Below are 15262 nucleotides of genomic sequence, written 5' to 3'. Positions count from 1 at the left end.
AGGTGGAGCCACCTCCGGACCTGCTGAGGAAGGCTCTGGCAAAGGCCAGAGGGGCCGCAGTTTGAATAGGCTCGGATGCCAATTCAAGGAACCCCGTCATTTGGAGCTCGGACATTAACACAAGAGGTGAGTCACGTTATGATTTTATTGATTGCAATAGGGGAAACTGCCCTTCTTTTGTGGCAGCCAGAACGGTGGAAGTCCTTGACGTTACGCTAGCCTCTAGAGAAATTGCTCTCTTGGTCTCGGAATTAGGAGTTCTAGACGACCATCTCTTCTCTGATCATAAATGTATTGCTTTTAGCTTGGACGCCTCGCGCCCGGGGTGCAAAACCAATAGAAATACCAATTGGGTCCTGTATTTCAAGAAGCTTCGATCAGCTCTTCCAATCGCGCTGGACAGGGATTCGTTCCTATTTTCGGACGTCATTGATGAGCTCCTCGAGTAGTTCACCTCTGTTAGTAGAACTACTCTTGATAGCTCTTGTCTTCTGAGAACTCAGAAAAGTAAAGAAAACCTCCTTGGTGGACTTCAGAGCTAACGGAGATCAGGTCTTCGAGCAGAAGACTCTAACAAAGCCCGTAAAAGTGGCTATAGTGACGACTGGGCGTTGTACAAGACCGGAGTGGCCATATACAAGTCCAAGTTGAAGAAAGCCAAGATGGCCTCGTGGAGAGCAGTGTAGAGACAGCCCTCTGGGTCAGGCGCATTCTTGCAAAAAGTCCTACTACATTGGGTTATCTAATAAAAGCAGAAAGTGGTTGGCCAAAGATAGGGCGGAGTCGTTGAAGCTACTCCTGAATGCTCCTTTTCCGCTCAATTGTTCTGATAAAGAAGTGTCAATAGGGGAGTTTCATGAGGGCTGTACAACCTTCTTGGACCATTTGGAAGAATGTCACCTTACCTGGACGTTGAATTCATTCAAACCCTTCTGGTCCCCGTCTACGAGCTTTTACTTAAACGTGGTATTCAACCGGGCGAGGAGAAGCGACCTAGCCGTCAACCCAAGTAAAACCAAAATGGTTTTATTTACTAGGAGGTATAAGATCCCAAACATGCCTCTTCCCTCATTCGAGGGTTCACGACTTCGACCTGTTCATAAGGTGAAATACCTAGGGCTTTCCTGGAGGCAAACATCGAGGAGAGAGTTAAGAAGACATCGGTCGGCTTATATTGCTGCAGGGGAGCTATAGAGAAAAGATAAGGACTCTCATCAAAGGTGGTGTTCTAGCTCTACGAAACCGTTGTCAAGACAATTTTGTTCTATAATATGTTCATCTGGTGTATGGCGCTCGAAAGGGCTACACTTGCTAAAAAGCTTCAGCGGGTCTAAAGAACGGCGCTTCTCGGAATCTCCGGTGCACTGCGGACCACATCAACGATAGCTCTTAATGCTATTTTAAACATAGCACCTGTTGACATTGCCGGCAGGTGCATTGCTGCGAAGTGTGCTCTAAGGCTCAGGGAAGCTGGACTTATGAAGAGCTCTGATAAGGGCACGTCGAAACTCTCTCTTCCTTCCTTCAGCTGCATTTCTGAATATTTTGATCACTGCGTCACAGACGCCACTCAAGGCTCCCTTTTCTCTGTTCATATTCTGACGAGGGAGATGGGGATGGGAAGAAGCCGCTGGAGAAGAGGCGCGGTGAGCTTTTGCATAGATAGGAACGCTAGAAGGGAAGGTTGGAGGGTGGTTTTCTGTAAGGAGCTCTCTGGTACTCTTAGCTTCAGGCTACCGGACCACAAAGCTAGTCAATGAGTATTTGTCTTTACTAGAAATAGCATCTGGTTACTTCTATATCAGGCTCGTTTGAGTGCCTGGTCACAGCGGAATCCGTGGCAACTGCAAAGCCGACAAGATAAGCAGGGAGGCACCCTTGCCCCCCTCACATCGAAATGAGATCGATTTGGATCTCCATTAAAGTCTTGCGTTCTAGCTCTGGACCAATGGACCTCGCGTGCACTCAACAGACGCTGGTCGACGAACACCTACTGTGCGAACGCGAGATCCTTCTGGCCAAGAGTGGATAGCAGGTGTTTGGGGGATCTTCTCGCCTTAAGCAAAGTTCATCTCGCCGCTATGGTAGGAGTTCTCACTGGACACTGTCCAATGGGCTCTCATGCGGTACGGCATAGAATAATACCCGATGCTTGGTTTTAAGGTTGTATGGAGGAGGGTGGAAACATCCCGGCTCTTTCTCCTTCACTGCCCGACTTTTGCCAAGCTGAGACTGAAACATCTCGGCAATCACATTTTCAGCGGACCAGAAGCCTTAGCCGAAACGCATATTGGCCGTCTCAACAAGTTTGTTATAGGCACAAAGCGCTTTGTGGACATGTAAGGGTCTTTCGATCCATTTTATAGGAGGTTTTAGGTACCACAACGGATCGGCGTTTTAAGCTGTCCAAGTGTGATCCTTCTTAGGATCGACCTCCTAACCTAACCTAACATATAACCAGCTGTCTGATATGCGTCGTAGCCTAAAAAGTTTATTTGATTTATTGCGAAAAAACCACAATTCCTGCTCGATACAAAATAATTTTAGACACATTTTTCAAAAATAAGTATTTAATAATGTTGAATGAACTGGTTTGGAACAAAATTTACTACACTACTGAGATATGCAAAAAGTTATAAAAACTGATCCAAAAACACTATAATCGATAAAAATCTACCCATACCCCACAACTTTATGACAACTTAACGGATTTTTAGGATTAACGTGATATTATAGAAAATTATAGAGAATTATGAAATAAAAGCTAAACCAATCACAAAACAATTAAAAGGACTAAATGGTAAAACATCGCGGTATACGCTAAGAAAACAGGTATTAAGTTTTATCAAGAAGGCATAGCTGTGAAACCTAAAAAAAGAACATTCCAAGATTAGACCAACCAGATTTTGAGAAAAAATTAATGTGCAATTTTATCCCAAGAAGCCAGACCAATAACATTTATTTCAACGAGGAAGGGCTACGTTCGGGTATAACAGAACATTCTATACTCAGATTTTGAGAAAAAGTTAACAAGCAATTTTATCCCAAGAAGCCAGACCAATAAAATTTAATTCAACAAGGAAGGGCTACGTTCGGATGTAAAGAACATTTTATACTATTGCAAATTGCAGGAATCACAGAACGAGAAATACCTTCAATTACTGGCAAAACTTTATATCAAACAAGTAAGGAAGTTCTTAGTTCGGGTGTAACCGAACATTTTATACTCTCGCAACTTGCAAGGATCAAAGCCCGGGAAATTACTTCAGGTGTTGGATAAAATGTATATTAAGGGAATTATTGATCCGATTCCACTCATTTTTGACACAAAAACATACTATTATCGAGAGTTTCATTTATTTATTTTATTACAATATATGAATTTCAATTATATAATATATCTTACACATTGACCAATTTTTTCGGTAAAAAGACAACTATAGGCACCGGGGTTCATATATTCAGTACCTAGGGGCTTTAGCAGTTTTCGTACGATTTAGACAATTTGTGGTCACAAAGTGGCATACTTTCAACGCATTATTCACGCAAAGTTTTACCCCGATACAGTCATTATTTCTTTATTTGCATGGTAGAAAGTGAAATAATCAGATAGAATTTAAAATGGTGTTATATGGTAAATAGGGGTGGTTGTAATTCAATTTCGCCCATTTTCGCACCATAACATAGAAATATAAGAAGAATTTTATGTACCGAATTTAGTTGAAATCGGTTAAGCAGATCCCAAGATATGGCTTTTCACCTAAAAGTGTTTAAATTTGAACGCGGTTCCTATAAAGTCCTCTTATACCATCCCAGAGAAAAAATTTTATGTCTCTGGCGTGTTTAAAGCTTGATTTATTGCGCTTTTAGTAGTTTTTAATAGTACCGTTATATATGTTAGTGGGCGGGATTGTCACCCGATTTCACCCATCTTCACACTGTCGGTAGAGGTGCTAAAAATATTTGTTCACAATGAAGTTTGTAATTATAGCGTTAGCGGTTTAGCAGGCGGGAGCACGTCTACTTTTTAAAAATATTTTAAACAGTATATGCCCCTTCCTAATGTAATCCTGACAACAAAATAACAGTCTTGTATCTATGGTGGAGGTTAGTTATGGCAATTTCTGTGTTTTTGATTAATGGCGTTTTGTGGGCGTGAAAGTGGTCCGATTACGCCCATATGCAACAACAAGCGTTTTGCGGTACCAAGAAACACGTGTACCAAGTTTCATAAAAACGTCTCAATTTTTACTCAAGTTACAGCTTGCACAGGCGGACGGACGAACGGACATTTGTATATGTATATCAGGATGATAAATCTAACTCGATTAGTTTTAGGTGATACAAACAACCGTTAGGTGAACAAAACTATTATTCTCTATAGCAACATGTTGCGATAGTATAAAAATGGTGAGAAATATTTATACATCCATTATTTGATGAAATCGTGAATAAAATACACTAAAATTTGATATCTTTTTGCCTTATTTTAAAGGCCATTAACTTAATTTGATTGCTACATTTTAGTTCGCGTCAGTTAAAATTATATTATATTACTACACTTTCGTTCTAATTCGGCACTAAGCTACATAAATTTTAAGAAAACTTGTCCATTTAGTCCGTAGCGGTGCCACGCCTATTGTGTAATCTTTGTTTTATCTGATTTAAACCCTTTGTCTTGTTTACTTAATAAGTTACCGCACTTTTTTAGTTTTAATGAAAACCGTTATGTGGGGGGCGGGCGGTGTCACTATCTGCAGACGTGTGAAAAATATTTGCCCTCATTGAATTTTTTTTTAATATAGCTTTAGTGGTTTAAGGGATATGCACATTAAACCATTTAGAGGCCCATTTATAAAAGAATGTTATACTGAAGATTCCCTCCCTAATCCCATTCGTTCTATCAAATTACAGTTTAGTATTGTGACGAACACGGATGATAGAGCAAAATCGAATCGACGATAATTTGCCAGAAGCAACTAGACAGCGAATTTCTAGTTGCCAGAATGCTCGAGAGGCGAATTTTTGTTGTTAAAGATCTACTATATGAAAGCTGCCGAATTGTGCAGCACACACATTCCTACTTGTAGTTAAAGTGCTGTAGTGTTAAGAACAATTGAGACATAAGCAAGAAGTTGTAAGTTCAAATAACGAGCACAAGTGTTAAGTTGTTGGAGTGAGTTACATGGTAGATGATTTATTGAGAAATCCGTTATAATTGGTGTCAGAAGTGGGATTTTCAGATAAACTCCCAAGCAGATAATTACTTAAAAATGGCCAAGTTTAACGATCTGAAGATTCCACAACTAAAAAAAGAGCTGGAGCAACGTGGTTTGGCGACAAATGGAGTAAAAATTTAATTACAATCACAGTAGCGAGAGGCCATGGAGGCGAAAAAATATTATTGTTGAAGAATATATTTTTCAGTTGGAATTAGAGGAAGAGACCACAAAGATAGAAGAAAAGGATGAGACGCACTCATCAAACGCTATGGAAATAAACATGATTTCGGCTGCAATGTCCCAGATGTCAACGCAGATATCAACGCTGATGTCAACGCAAATATCGACACAGTAGAAAGAGCAGTTCGCAGCGCGAAATGCACATACACACAGATGTTGTCAAAGAAGTTGGAAGAGCAGAAAGCGTGTATACCAGTACAGGGGTCCTCACAGTCGAAAGAGCAGGAAGCACAGGAGTGCTCACAGTCGGGAGAGCACGAAACGTTTATACCAGCACTGGTGGAAGACATGATAAAATTAATGCTAAAACGGATGACTCTTTGCAAGAATATCCGGAATTTCGAAATGTAATACATGAAGTATAGAGGAACAAATTTTTAACGAGTGGAGAAATAACTACATGAAGATCAATCGCAAAAGCATATTGGGTAGAGCATATTGTGTGACTGCTTGCATCGAATATGGAATAGCGAAAATGGGAAAATCTCCTGGGTACTTAGGTTGTGCCGAAGTTCACACTTCCTGAAGTTCCTAATGTGCAGTACAAAGATCCAAGAGGAGGGTTCTTGAGAATCACGAACACCTTGGAGAAATTAAAGCAAAGGTCAATCAACTATGGAGAGGGTTGCGAAATATGCTGAATGCATTGTAGCTAAAGGTCCAGGAATGATGGTCAGATAAAGCAGTACAATTCGGGTACGCCAGTTGAGCAAACAACGTGGATGAAGATGGTTCATTTCCCACCAATAAATTAGGAAATAGTCATGTTTTGGTAGTCAAAGACCTTTCCGAATGGCTAGAAGTAAACACAATTCCTAATTGAGATGCTGAACCAGTGGCAGACGCATTCATCAACAAGTGGGTAACGAAATTCGGTATTCCAATGGAGTTACGTTCTGATCAAGAATGGAATCTCGAGTCAGCTTTAAGTCAAGGGATCTATTAGCAACTGGGTATCCGGAAAATGGATGGAATTAACTCCAAGAAAAGAAGGACGGCTAAGAAAGTTATGGGGGGGACATAAAAGCTTTGTGTTTGGTACTGCAAATATGTCTAATCGGAACGATCAGACTTAGGTGAAGGGCAATGTGATGAACACGGATGATAGAACAAAATCGAATCGACAATATATTGCCAGAATCAGCTAGACAGCAAATTCGTAGTTGCCAGAATGTTCGAGAGGCGAATTTTTGTTACAGATTATACACAGTTCTAGTAAGAGTGTTGTCGTGTTAAGAGGAATTAAGACATAAGCAAGAAGTTGTAAGCTCAAATAACGAGCAATAAGTGTTTTTTTGGAATTAGAAATGTAGATAAGTATATAGTTATTAAATTGGGACTTTTATTTAACAATCTAGAGATCGAACTCAAGAGTGAGTTACAAGGTAGACGATTTATCGATAAATCCGTTACAATATCTTATTGTGGAGCTTAGTTATGAAAATTTGTAGTTTTTGTAGGCGCGGCATTGGTCCGATTACACCCATCTACAATACCAACCTAAAAAAAACTATTCTACTCTGTAGCAACATGTTTAAGAATATAAAATCGAGAAAAAGTTATTCGCCATAGTTTGGGCATTAAAAACATTACTTTATTATCTACATACAAGTATATGCAGTAAAAGATTGAAAAATTTGCGCGGATCATTAGCCATTAGCACTCGCAATTTCCGAAACAAACCCTAATATAACAAGCAAGGAAGGGCTAAAGAAATGTTATACTCTTGCGAATTGCAAGGATCAAAGACGGCTAAATACCTTTAGGGGTTGGCTATTTTAAAAATTTTGCGAAAAGGTTCCACTTCATTGTTCGACGAACTCGTGAAGTGAATACAATCAAATTCGGTATAATATTAAATTATTTTGAAGTTCATAGACTCGCTTAGTTTTCTTACTACAGTTTACTTCCTGTTATCCAAAATTATACTTAAGTCATCCTCAAATGAAATGTACGAGTATGTTAAGGATCGAAATTCATTATATTAGGGATATGAGGCCAAACCATTAATATAATTTTATAACTTTTCCACTCTTCCACTTAATTTCATAACGATATCACATATTTTGACCAAACTAAACGGTTTAACACGTTCACTCCGGAGCCGCTTTTCATTTGATTCACCCAACGGTGGCACACAAATCTATGTCGCGCTTCATCTGGCGGCGCGCATTTCTCGCGTGTTCAGACTTGCACGCGCGTCGTGTTTCTTCAGTAGTTCATTGAGTGCTTACTTTGCAAATTGTGTGAATCGTGCCATTTTTTATAACTTGACCACAGCTACAGGTAGTACACGCCGTCCGATGAGGCGGTCTAGCACGAGCCACCGGTATTACGCGCACCGGCGTGAACGTGTTAAAGTCAAGTGGAAAATCATAATTATTATACAGGGTATATTGGGGCAGAGAAATGGTAGCGTTGATTGCATTAATTTTTCACAATGTTCACGTATAAACATCTAGATGGAGTATAATCAGTCGGATGTTTCAAAATCCTGGATCTATGGGGTCTAAGGCAAGTCTTTTTTGATTTTATCCATTTTAGGCGCAAACATATACTGTTATTAGAAGAACTCGCTAACTTAATTTCATTAAAATAACTTGCACACTGGCCGATAAATGTGGTACAAAGTCAAGTGAGAGTTAGAAAATCTTTGATTAGGTATATGGGAGCTAAAAGCAGTATTGAGCCGACTCAAATCATTTTCAATTTCCAGAATTTCGATAACATATCTCTCATACGCACTTAAACAGTTATGTATCGATTTTGACAATTTTTGAACACAAGGTGGCATGCTCTAAACGCATTATCCCCGATGCAATCATTGTTGCTTGATTTGCATAGTGGAAAGTGAAAGAATCAGATGGAATTTAAAATGGTTTATATGGGACATAGGCGTGGTTGTATTCCGATTTCGCCAATTTAACACTTTCGATAGAGGTGCTAAAAACAGTTATTCACAGTGAATTTGTCTATTAGGATCGGGGCCACACTCACTTTTTAATACGATTCTTATTTGACATACAGGCAAACGATTATCAGAAAGAACTCTCTCCGAAATCTACAAGTATATTTCACATATTTCACGCTAAGGGGCGCTTTTGACAAGTTTTATACTCAAAATGGCATTCCTCAAATACACTATTTGTGCAAAGTTTTAGCTGAATATATTCATTGTTGCTTGATTTGTATACTGCAAAGGGAAAAAATCAGATGTGATTTAAAGCATGTTAGTAGTATGTGGTATTGCCAAAATTAATAAAATGTGTGGTTTGACGCTGAATTAGAATGAAATTAGTATATACCTTAGTCTAAACCACACACCTTTATATAATGAATTCCGTTTCTCTGATTGACGTTTTCCACATAAGTTTATAATATAAAAATCGAGTCAATATCACATTCATTCATATATATTATATATCTCACTTCAAGATGTTTTTTTTTTTTTCTAAAAATAAAACATAGCAATAAAACTGATCAATTCGAATTAATAATGTAGTGAATTCTTCATAATTAAATTTGTAATTTCCAGCTACTTTTTTTAAGTGGGATTTGAAGCTTCTTACAGCTGATTCCAATAAACCACCCGTATGAAAAGCGCTTGGGGGATAAACTGCCAGTTTGTACACTCTCAGGTGAGCCTTGTTGGATAAAGTCCACAAACTGTTTTTTGGGGTCTCTTTGAGCGTCGATAAAGGTTTTACCATTATCGCTCATTATCTTCCATGGAAAACCGCGTCGTCCGATGAAGGGAGCAAATGCCGCAAGGAAAGCCTGCTTTGTCAGATTAGTGAAAAGCTCAAGGAGAACTGCTTTTGTCATAAAACAGACAAAGACGGCAAAATACACTACTTTATTTGGGACTTAAGTCGGGGAATATAAAATTCCTGACGTTAGGCTTGAATTAGCTAGCCGACCATTCACACGAGGAATACCTTTCGTGTCGAGGAATGGGTTGTGAACTAAGAAGGGACTTCTCTTATCAATTGGTTTTGATTCTCTAAATAGTGATATATCGCGGATGAAGTAGCGCGCTTGATCATATGCGATTCGAGCGACCTTTGCCTTTTGTAAGGCTAGATGCGTCACGGTATCGCATTGGGAGTTTTCTGATCCCTTGATTTTGGTTTTGAGTTGCTCTATAAATTTGAACATGTAAGCAACTACTTGAGGATGTCGGTATTATCCACTGTTGGGTGAAAATAATCGATTTTTCGACTTTCTGGGGCTATTATATTGCGCATGGGCGATTGTGGCCAAGAATCGGGAGATTCTGTTAACCATCGGGGACCATTCCACCAGAGGGTGGTGGTGGTAAAGTGCAGCGGTTTGCACCCTCTTGTACCTAGATCAGCAGTAATGTCAGCACTGGCTACATGTCGCCAAGTATCTAATCCTACTTGTTCAAGGATTTGAGACGTTCGATTGAACATATACATCTTCCATGCATGTGGACGCTTTTCTAACCAGGTTTATACAATTTCAGAATCCGACCACAAATATAATTTGTATTTTGTCATGTTTACATTCATTTTTAGTTCAAGTCGTAGTAGACTTATTGTTTTTAGAGGAGCTACTTTTGCTTTTGCTACTAGTAAATGGATTGTGCTCGCAACGACGCTTTGTGTGCGAACATATATAGTGGTGCAATATGCTTTTTCAGAGCCGTTACAGAAGCAGTGTAGCTCGACTTTGTGCTCCGGGGCATGATTTACCCATCGTGGGATTTGCATCTGTGAGATATCATTTAGATTGCTCGCAAACTGGGACCACTTTTCTATACGAAGTGGTTTTACTTGTTCGTCCCAGTCGGTTCCATCTAGCCATAATGCTTGTAATATGATTTTCGCTTGTATCACAACTGGCGAAAGCCACCCAGCGGAGTAGAAAAGTTTTGCCATAGAGGATGAAATTTGGCGTTTTGTTGTGGCGGATAATGCTTATATTGACTCTGTAGTGTATGAAAATGGTTAGATATAGCATTCCATTAAATTCGCAGAGTTTTTGTTGTACTTTCCTTTTCGAATTTAAAAAAATTGGTATCTAACAATATACTTTTAAAAAATTAGGGTGGTTCACTGTTATCTTTTTTAACGAAAATAATGCGGTCTTGAGGGCTTGTACCACATGTGATATTGACTCGTATGCTTGTCAGGATACAGGATATCGTCTACATACCTTTGTGTTTTAAACACCTATGCTTCCAGAGAAAATCATAACCACCATGAAAAATTTCCGTGTCATATGTGGGCACCTTGAGATGGGTGCCTGAACTTGCCTCTTGAATTTGTACTTGAGGCAGCTCTACTCTCGGATGTGGAGCAGGTGCAATTGCTTTAGTTCATCAGAGATCATTGCTTTAGTTTCTTCAAACTGGTCAAAGCAGTTTTCGTATCTGGCGTAAGCCGATGTCTTTACCCCTCTTTTGCTTTGTAGCACCTTCCTTTGAGCGTGTAGCTTCTGCAAGTGTACATTAACTTTTATCATCTGAAATTATCTTTGGTACCATTAACAACTGAGATATTTTTGATTCTTTTGAGTCTGAGCTCATTTACAAAGGTATGTCGCAATAAATTAAAATTTTTCAGAGTAAGAAATACATATGTTTGGAAACTCTTTTTTAAAAGAAGAGTTTTTTTTAAATTGAATTAGTAAATCAATAAAGTTTTTAATATTTTCTGTAATACGAGTCTATGAGTAACTGAACTCTTATAAGATAAGAAGAGTTTTTAACTTTATTAAGTTTCCAAAATTCACATATTTAGTTATATATGAGTACCGTTTTGTATTTACTTGCGATATTTTTTTTTTGTTTTAAATATGTTCCGCTTGTATGTAATTTATTTTATAACTCGCACTTTTTATTTATTAATATTTTTTATGTCCATATGTAGGGGTATATAGGTACACCCTAATACGTGGACTTGTAGGTATGTATTTATGTACTTGTGCAGTTGAGAGCTCGTTGAAGAGATCAATGCACTTCGTACCTATGTATGCACGAATTGTTTGTACTTTTGTTATTAATAATCCGTATGTAATTTACCGCGCCGTTTAAATAATTGCGTATTTGACCATCAATTTTTTTATGTTTTTTTGTTGTGTTTATTTTTTTATATATATTTTTTTTTGTACCCTATGTAGGGTACTAAGCGATAGGCAGATTTTCTGCTTTATGTTTTTCCAAATGTCCGTATATATGTATGAACGCTGTGCGGAGAGAGCGAAAAATTGAAGTTGGTAATGTGCCGATATTTTACCGTATTCACTTTTGTATATACAATATGTATCAATTTATAATATTGTACAAGTATATTAAAATGGACAAAATTGAATTTATGTATGCACATCTTGGCAATTTTATATAACATATTTTCAAATATATATGATGTTGTTGTTAAATTAAGTATATTTATATGTAAAAATGTATATATGCATATGAATATGTGGTATATTGTATATATACTACATATGTATATATAGTTTTTGTAAATTAATATACATATATGTATTTATGTAAATTTCTATATGCTTTTTTTTTACTTCTTTCTCTGTTAGATTCTTAATTTCGGCTTTTCCCGTAAATTAAAGCAGTTTGGTGACCGTTAGATTTCAGTATTATTTTGGTTTTTTATATGGAAAAAAACCTAATTTGCCATACATACATACATATAAATATAAGCATTAAGAGGAAGCGATACAACTCACTCTGATTTCCTGCAGGGGTTGTGGGAGATATAAACACATGTGGATGTTTGTAATGTTATAACATAATAGTAATGTTATATATATAATATATGTTTATTTTTTTTTTCTCTCGTAACTAGAAAGCACTGTTACGTTGCAGTAATTTTGTTGTTTTTGTGGGTAACTGCACTGTTTATATTATTTTTTTTTCGTTTTTTGGTTTTTAACTGATTTTTGGCAATGTGTGTTTCGCAGCATTTCACTTTCGTTTTTTTTTTTTTTGTCAACACCCATAGTGTCGTTCATTAGGGCTCGCAGGACCATATTTAATTTGGTGTTAATTTGCACAAGAAACTACCACTTTTACTTAAACACTTGCTCCCACAAAAAATATAATTGATGGATGTAATTGAACATTTTATACTGCCTCAAGGTCAAACGATATACTCGTTTGCGATTTCTTTATAAATTTTACTTGATTTGCATAGTGGAAAGTATATGAATCAGATGGAATTTAAAATGGCGTTATATTAGAAATAGGCGTGGTTGTAATCTGATTTCACCCATTTTCGAACTATAACATAGAAATATGAGAAAAATGTTATTTACCGAACTTGGTCGAAATCGGTTAAGCAGATCCCAAGATATGAGTTCTTACCTAAAAGTGGGCCGTGCCACGCCTACTGTCTAATTTTTAGCGCGGTTCCTATAAAGTCATCTCATACCATCCATGATATAAAATTAAATGTGTCTAGCGTATTTAGTACTTGATTGAGTAGTTTTTAACAGTACCGTTATATGGGGAGTGGACGGTGTTGCACCTCGATTTCAGCCATTTTCACACTGTCCATAAAGGTGATAAAAACCTAAAAACATTTGTTCTCAGTGAATCCTGTTATTATAGCTACAGCGGCTTAGGAGATAAAACATTAAACTTATAAGGGGGCGGGACCACGCCCAATTTTTAGAATTTTTTAACTCCCTAATGTGATCCTCTATACCAAATATCACACTTGTATCTTATTAAGGAGTTTAGTTATGACAATTTATTCTTTTTTGATTAATGGCGTTTTGTGGGCGTGGCAGTGGTCCGATTGCGCATCTGCAATACCAACCGTCTTACGGTTCAACTTGTCTCTTCATCCTGATCATTTATATATACATAACCTTTTATCTGACAAACAACCGATGATGAACAAAACTATTATACTCTCTAGCAACATATTGCGAGAGTACAAAAAAGGTTTTCAAATCCGCAAAGATAATATATTTAACAAAATCGTTTTACCCAGTTCAATGTAACTTTGAAATAACAAAATTATTTTAAAACGATGTAGGTTTCCGGGGATGCGCAGAAAAAGACTCTGAAGTACAATTCGCTGATTCACTTGTGACTGCGATCGATCGAAAAAAGGTAGCCCGTATCCAGTCGTCTATCCTTTTTGTTGATTGCGCAGAGTCGTAAGATCATGGGTGGTGTGTGTTGGAATGCCTCGGTGAGTTGTACGAAGTGTATGTATTAGTGAGTGTTATTTTTGGGTGTGGATGCTATTTTTGTGGTGTGTTGGAGTGTGTCACTGTTGCATGTGGAGTGGTGTGTGGTACTTGTAGATGGATGTTCGATGGGAAGGCTTATAGCTCATTTAGCCAGCCCTTAGCGCAAATACTATATTACAGAAAAAAGTAAAAAATTCAGAACACAAGGCAACCTTTTTCAAATTCAAATATGACTACAGAGGATATTTATAATTTAAAAGATTTTGAACATTTCCTGTCTGATAGTAGAATTAATATGTCTTTTGATGACTATTTGGCTAACAAACTGACATCAAGTTTATCAAAACCCAAAATGTTTCTAAAAGGAAAATGACAGGATCGTTTTGATTTTGGAACTCTTTAGAGCAAATATGGATATCCAATATGTACTGGATGCATATGCTTGCTGTTAATATATAATAACAAGTCTCATAGGGAAATTTCTAGGCCCTAAATTCCTAATTATGCTGTTAAGCAAAAACTTAAACCTTATAGGTCACAAATTTATATCAGGCACAGAAATATCCGCAGAAAAACAGTATATTGCTGCGTTTGGCTCCATATTTCGGAAGCAAGTAATGCAGAAATATTTATAAATACCTCTCGAACTGAAGAACGTGTTACAATGGTAAAACCTAGAGCGGAATTTCAGAAACTTCCTTCAGGTTGACTGAAATATTCGTAGCCGGTATTTTAGACTGTTACGTTCAAAGATCCGATCAGTTAAAAAGTATTTGTTTAGCTGATTTTGCATTTAGTATAAATATTTTAAATCTAGAGAAGAGCACAAGACAGTGATCATTAAAAAGAAGAGGGGGGAGACGATAATTTACCAGAAAGAGGGGTTGTCATGCCTCTTAAAGACGGAGCGGTTTTGATAAAAAATGTACCAAACTTTGTGTAATTCGATATAGAAGGATTAACACAGATTTGGCCAGAGTTTAGTATTTCCGCGAAATGGTAATGCCTTACTATCCATGGCGAAATGAACAGCAAGATCTCTTTGAAAACGATAATAAGCAGACTTGCATAACACATCGTATTCTAATTGAGGAAAATCAAAGAAACTGTGATATTTTTTAGTGAAGAGAACTTGTAAATATTTTAGAAAGTCTTTATAATAAAATAGACTTAGAGGAAGGTGCACAAAGTTAACTACATATCGTGGAAAAAGAGTTCAGAGTGTTGGCACTTCCATAAATAAACCCAAATATAAATTTGCCGGACTTGCATGGTGAAGATTCAACAGCTAATGGCACTGAATCTAGTTGAAATATTATACTTAATAAACTACCCCTTTAATTCCAGTTGAGGAACTATTTTCTTTAGTTCAAAGTCTAAATATTAAGGAAAGAACCCATTTGGCACATTCGATGCACCAGCTAAAAACAAATCTCCCATTTTATGAGTTCATTGGCGGCGTTGCAGGTGTAGGAAAGAGTCGTTCGATATCTGCAATTTATCAAACTCTTAACAATCGTTGCAATTCTACACCTGAATCCAAGCTCCTTAAAAGTTCTTCTTTGCGCACCTACGAGTAAAGCAGTATTCGAAATAGGTAGAATGACCCTTCA

The 15262-nt window shown here is 37.4% G+C and overlaps 1 protein-coding gene across 7 annotated transcripts in view; it reads right to left on the bottom strand.

The window, feature by feature from the left end:
• The window catches only part of Ndae1 (Na[+]-driven anion exchanger 1), a 710325-nt gene that overhangs the window by 687785 nt on the left and 7278 nt on the right, over positions 1-15262 (bottom strand). The window contains exon 2 of one of the 7 annotated variants that reach the window (XM_070106547.1): positions 10644-10925. The exons of the other annotated variants lie outside the window; for them this stretch is intronic. The gene's annotated coding sequence lies outside the window, so the exon portion shown is untranslated. The remainder of the gene's footprint in view (positions 1-10643; positions 10926-15262) is intronic. 7 annotated transcript variants of the gene reach the window in all.

This window comes from Bactrocera oleae, chromosome 3 (genome assembly GCF_042242935.1).
Source record: "Bactrocera oleae isolate idBacOlea1 chromosome 3, idBacOlea1, whole genome shotgun sequence".
NCBI classification, from domain to species: Eukaryota; Metazoa; Arthropoda; class Insecta; order Diptera; family Tephritidae; genus Bactrocera; species Bactrocera oleae.
Note: the sequence above shows the minus strand (reverse complement) of the source record. Positions and strands in the feature narration are given on the sequence as shown.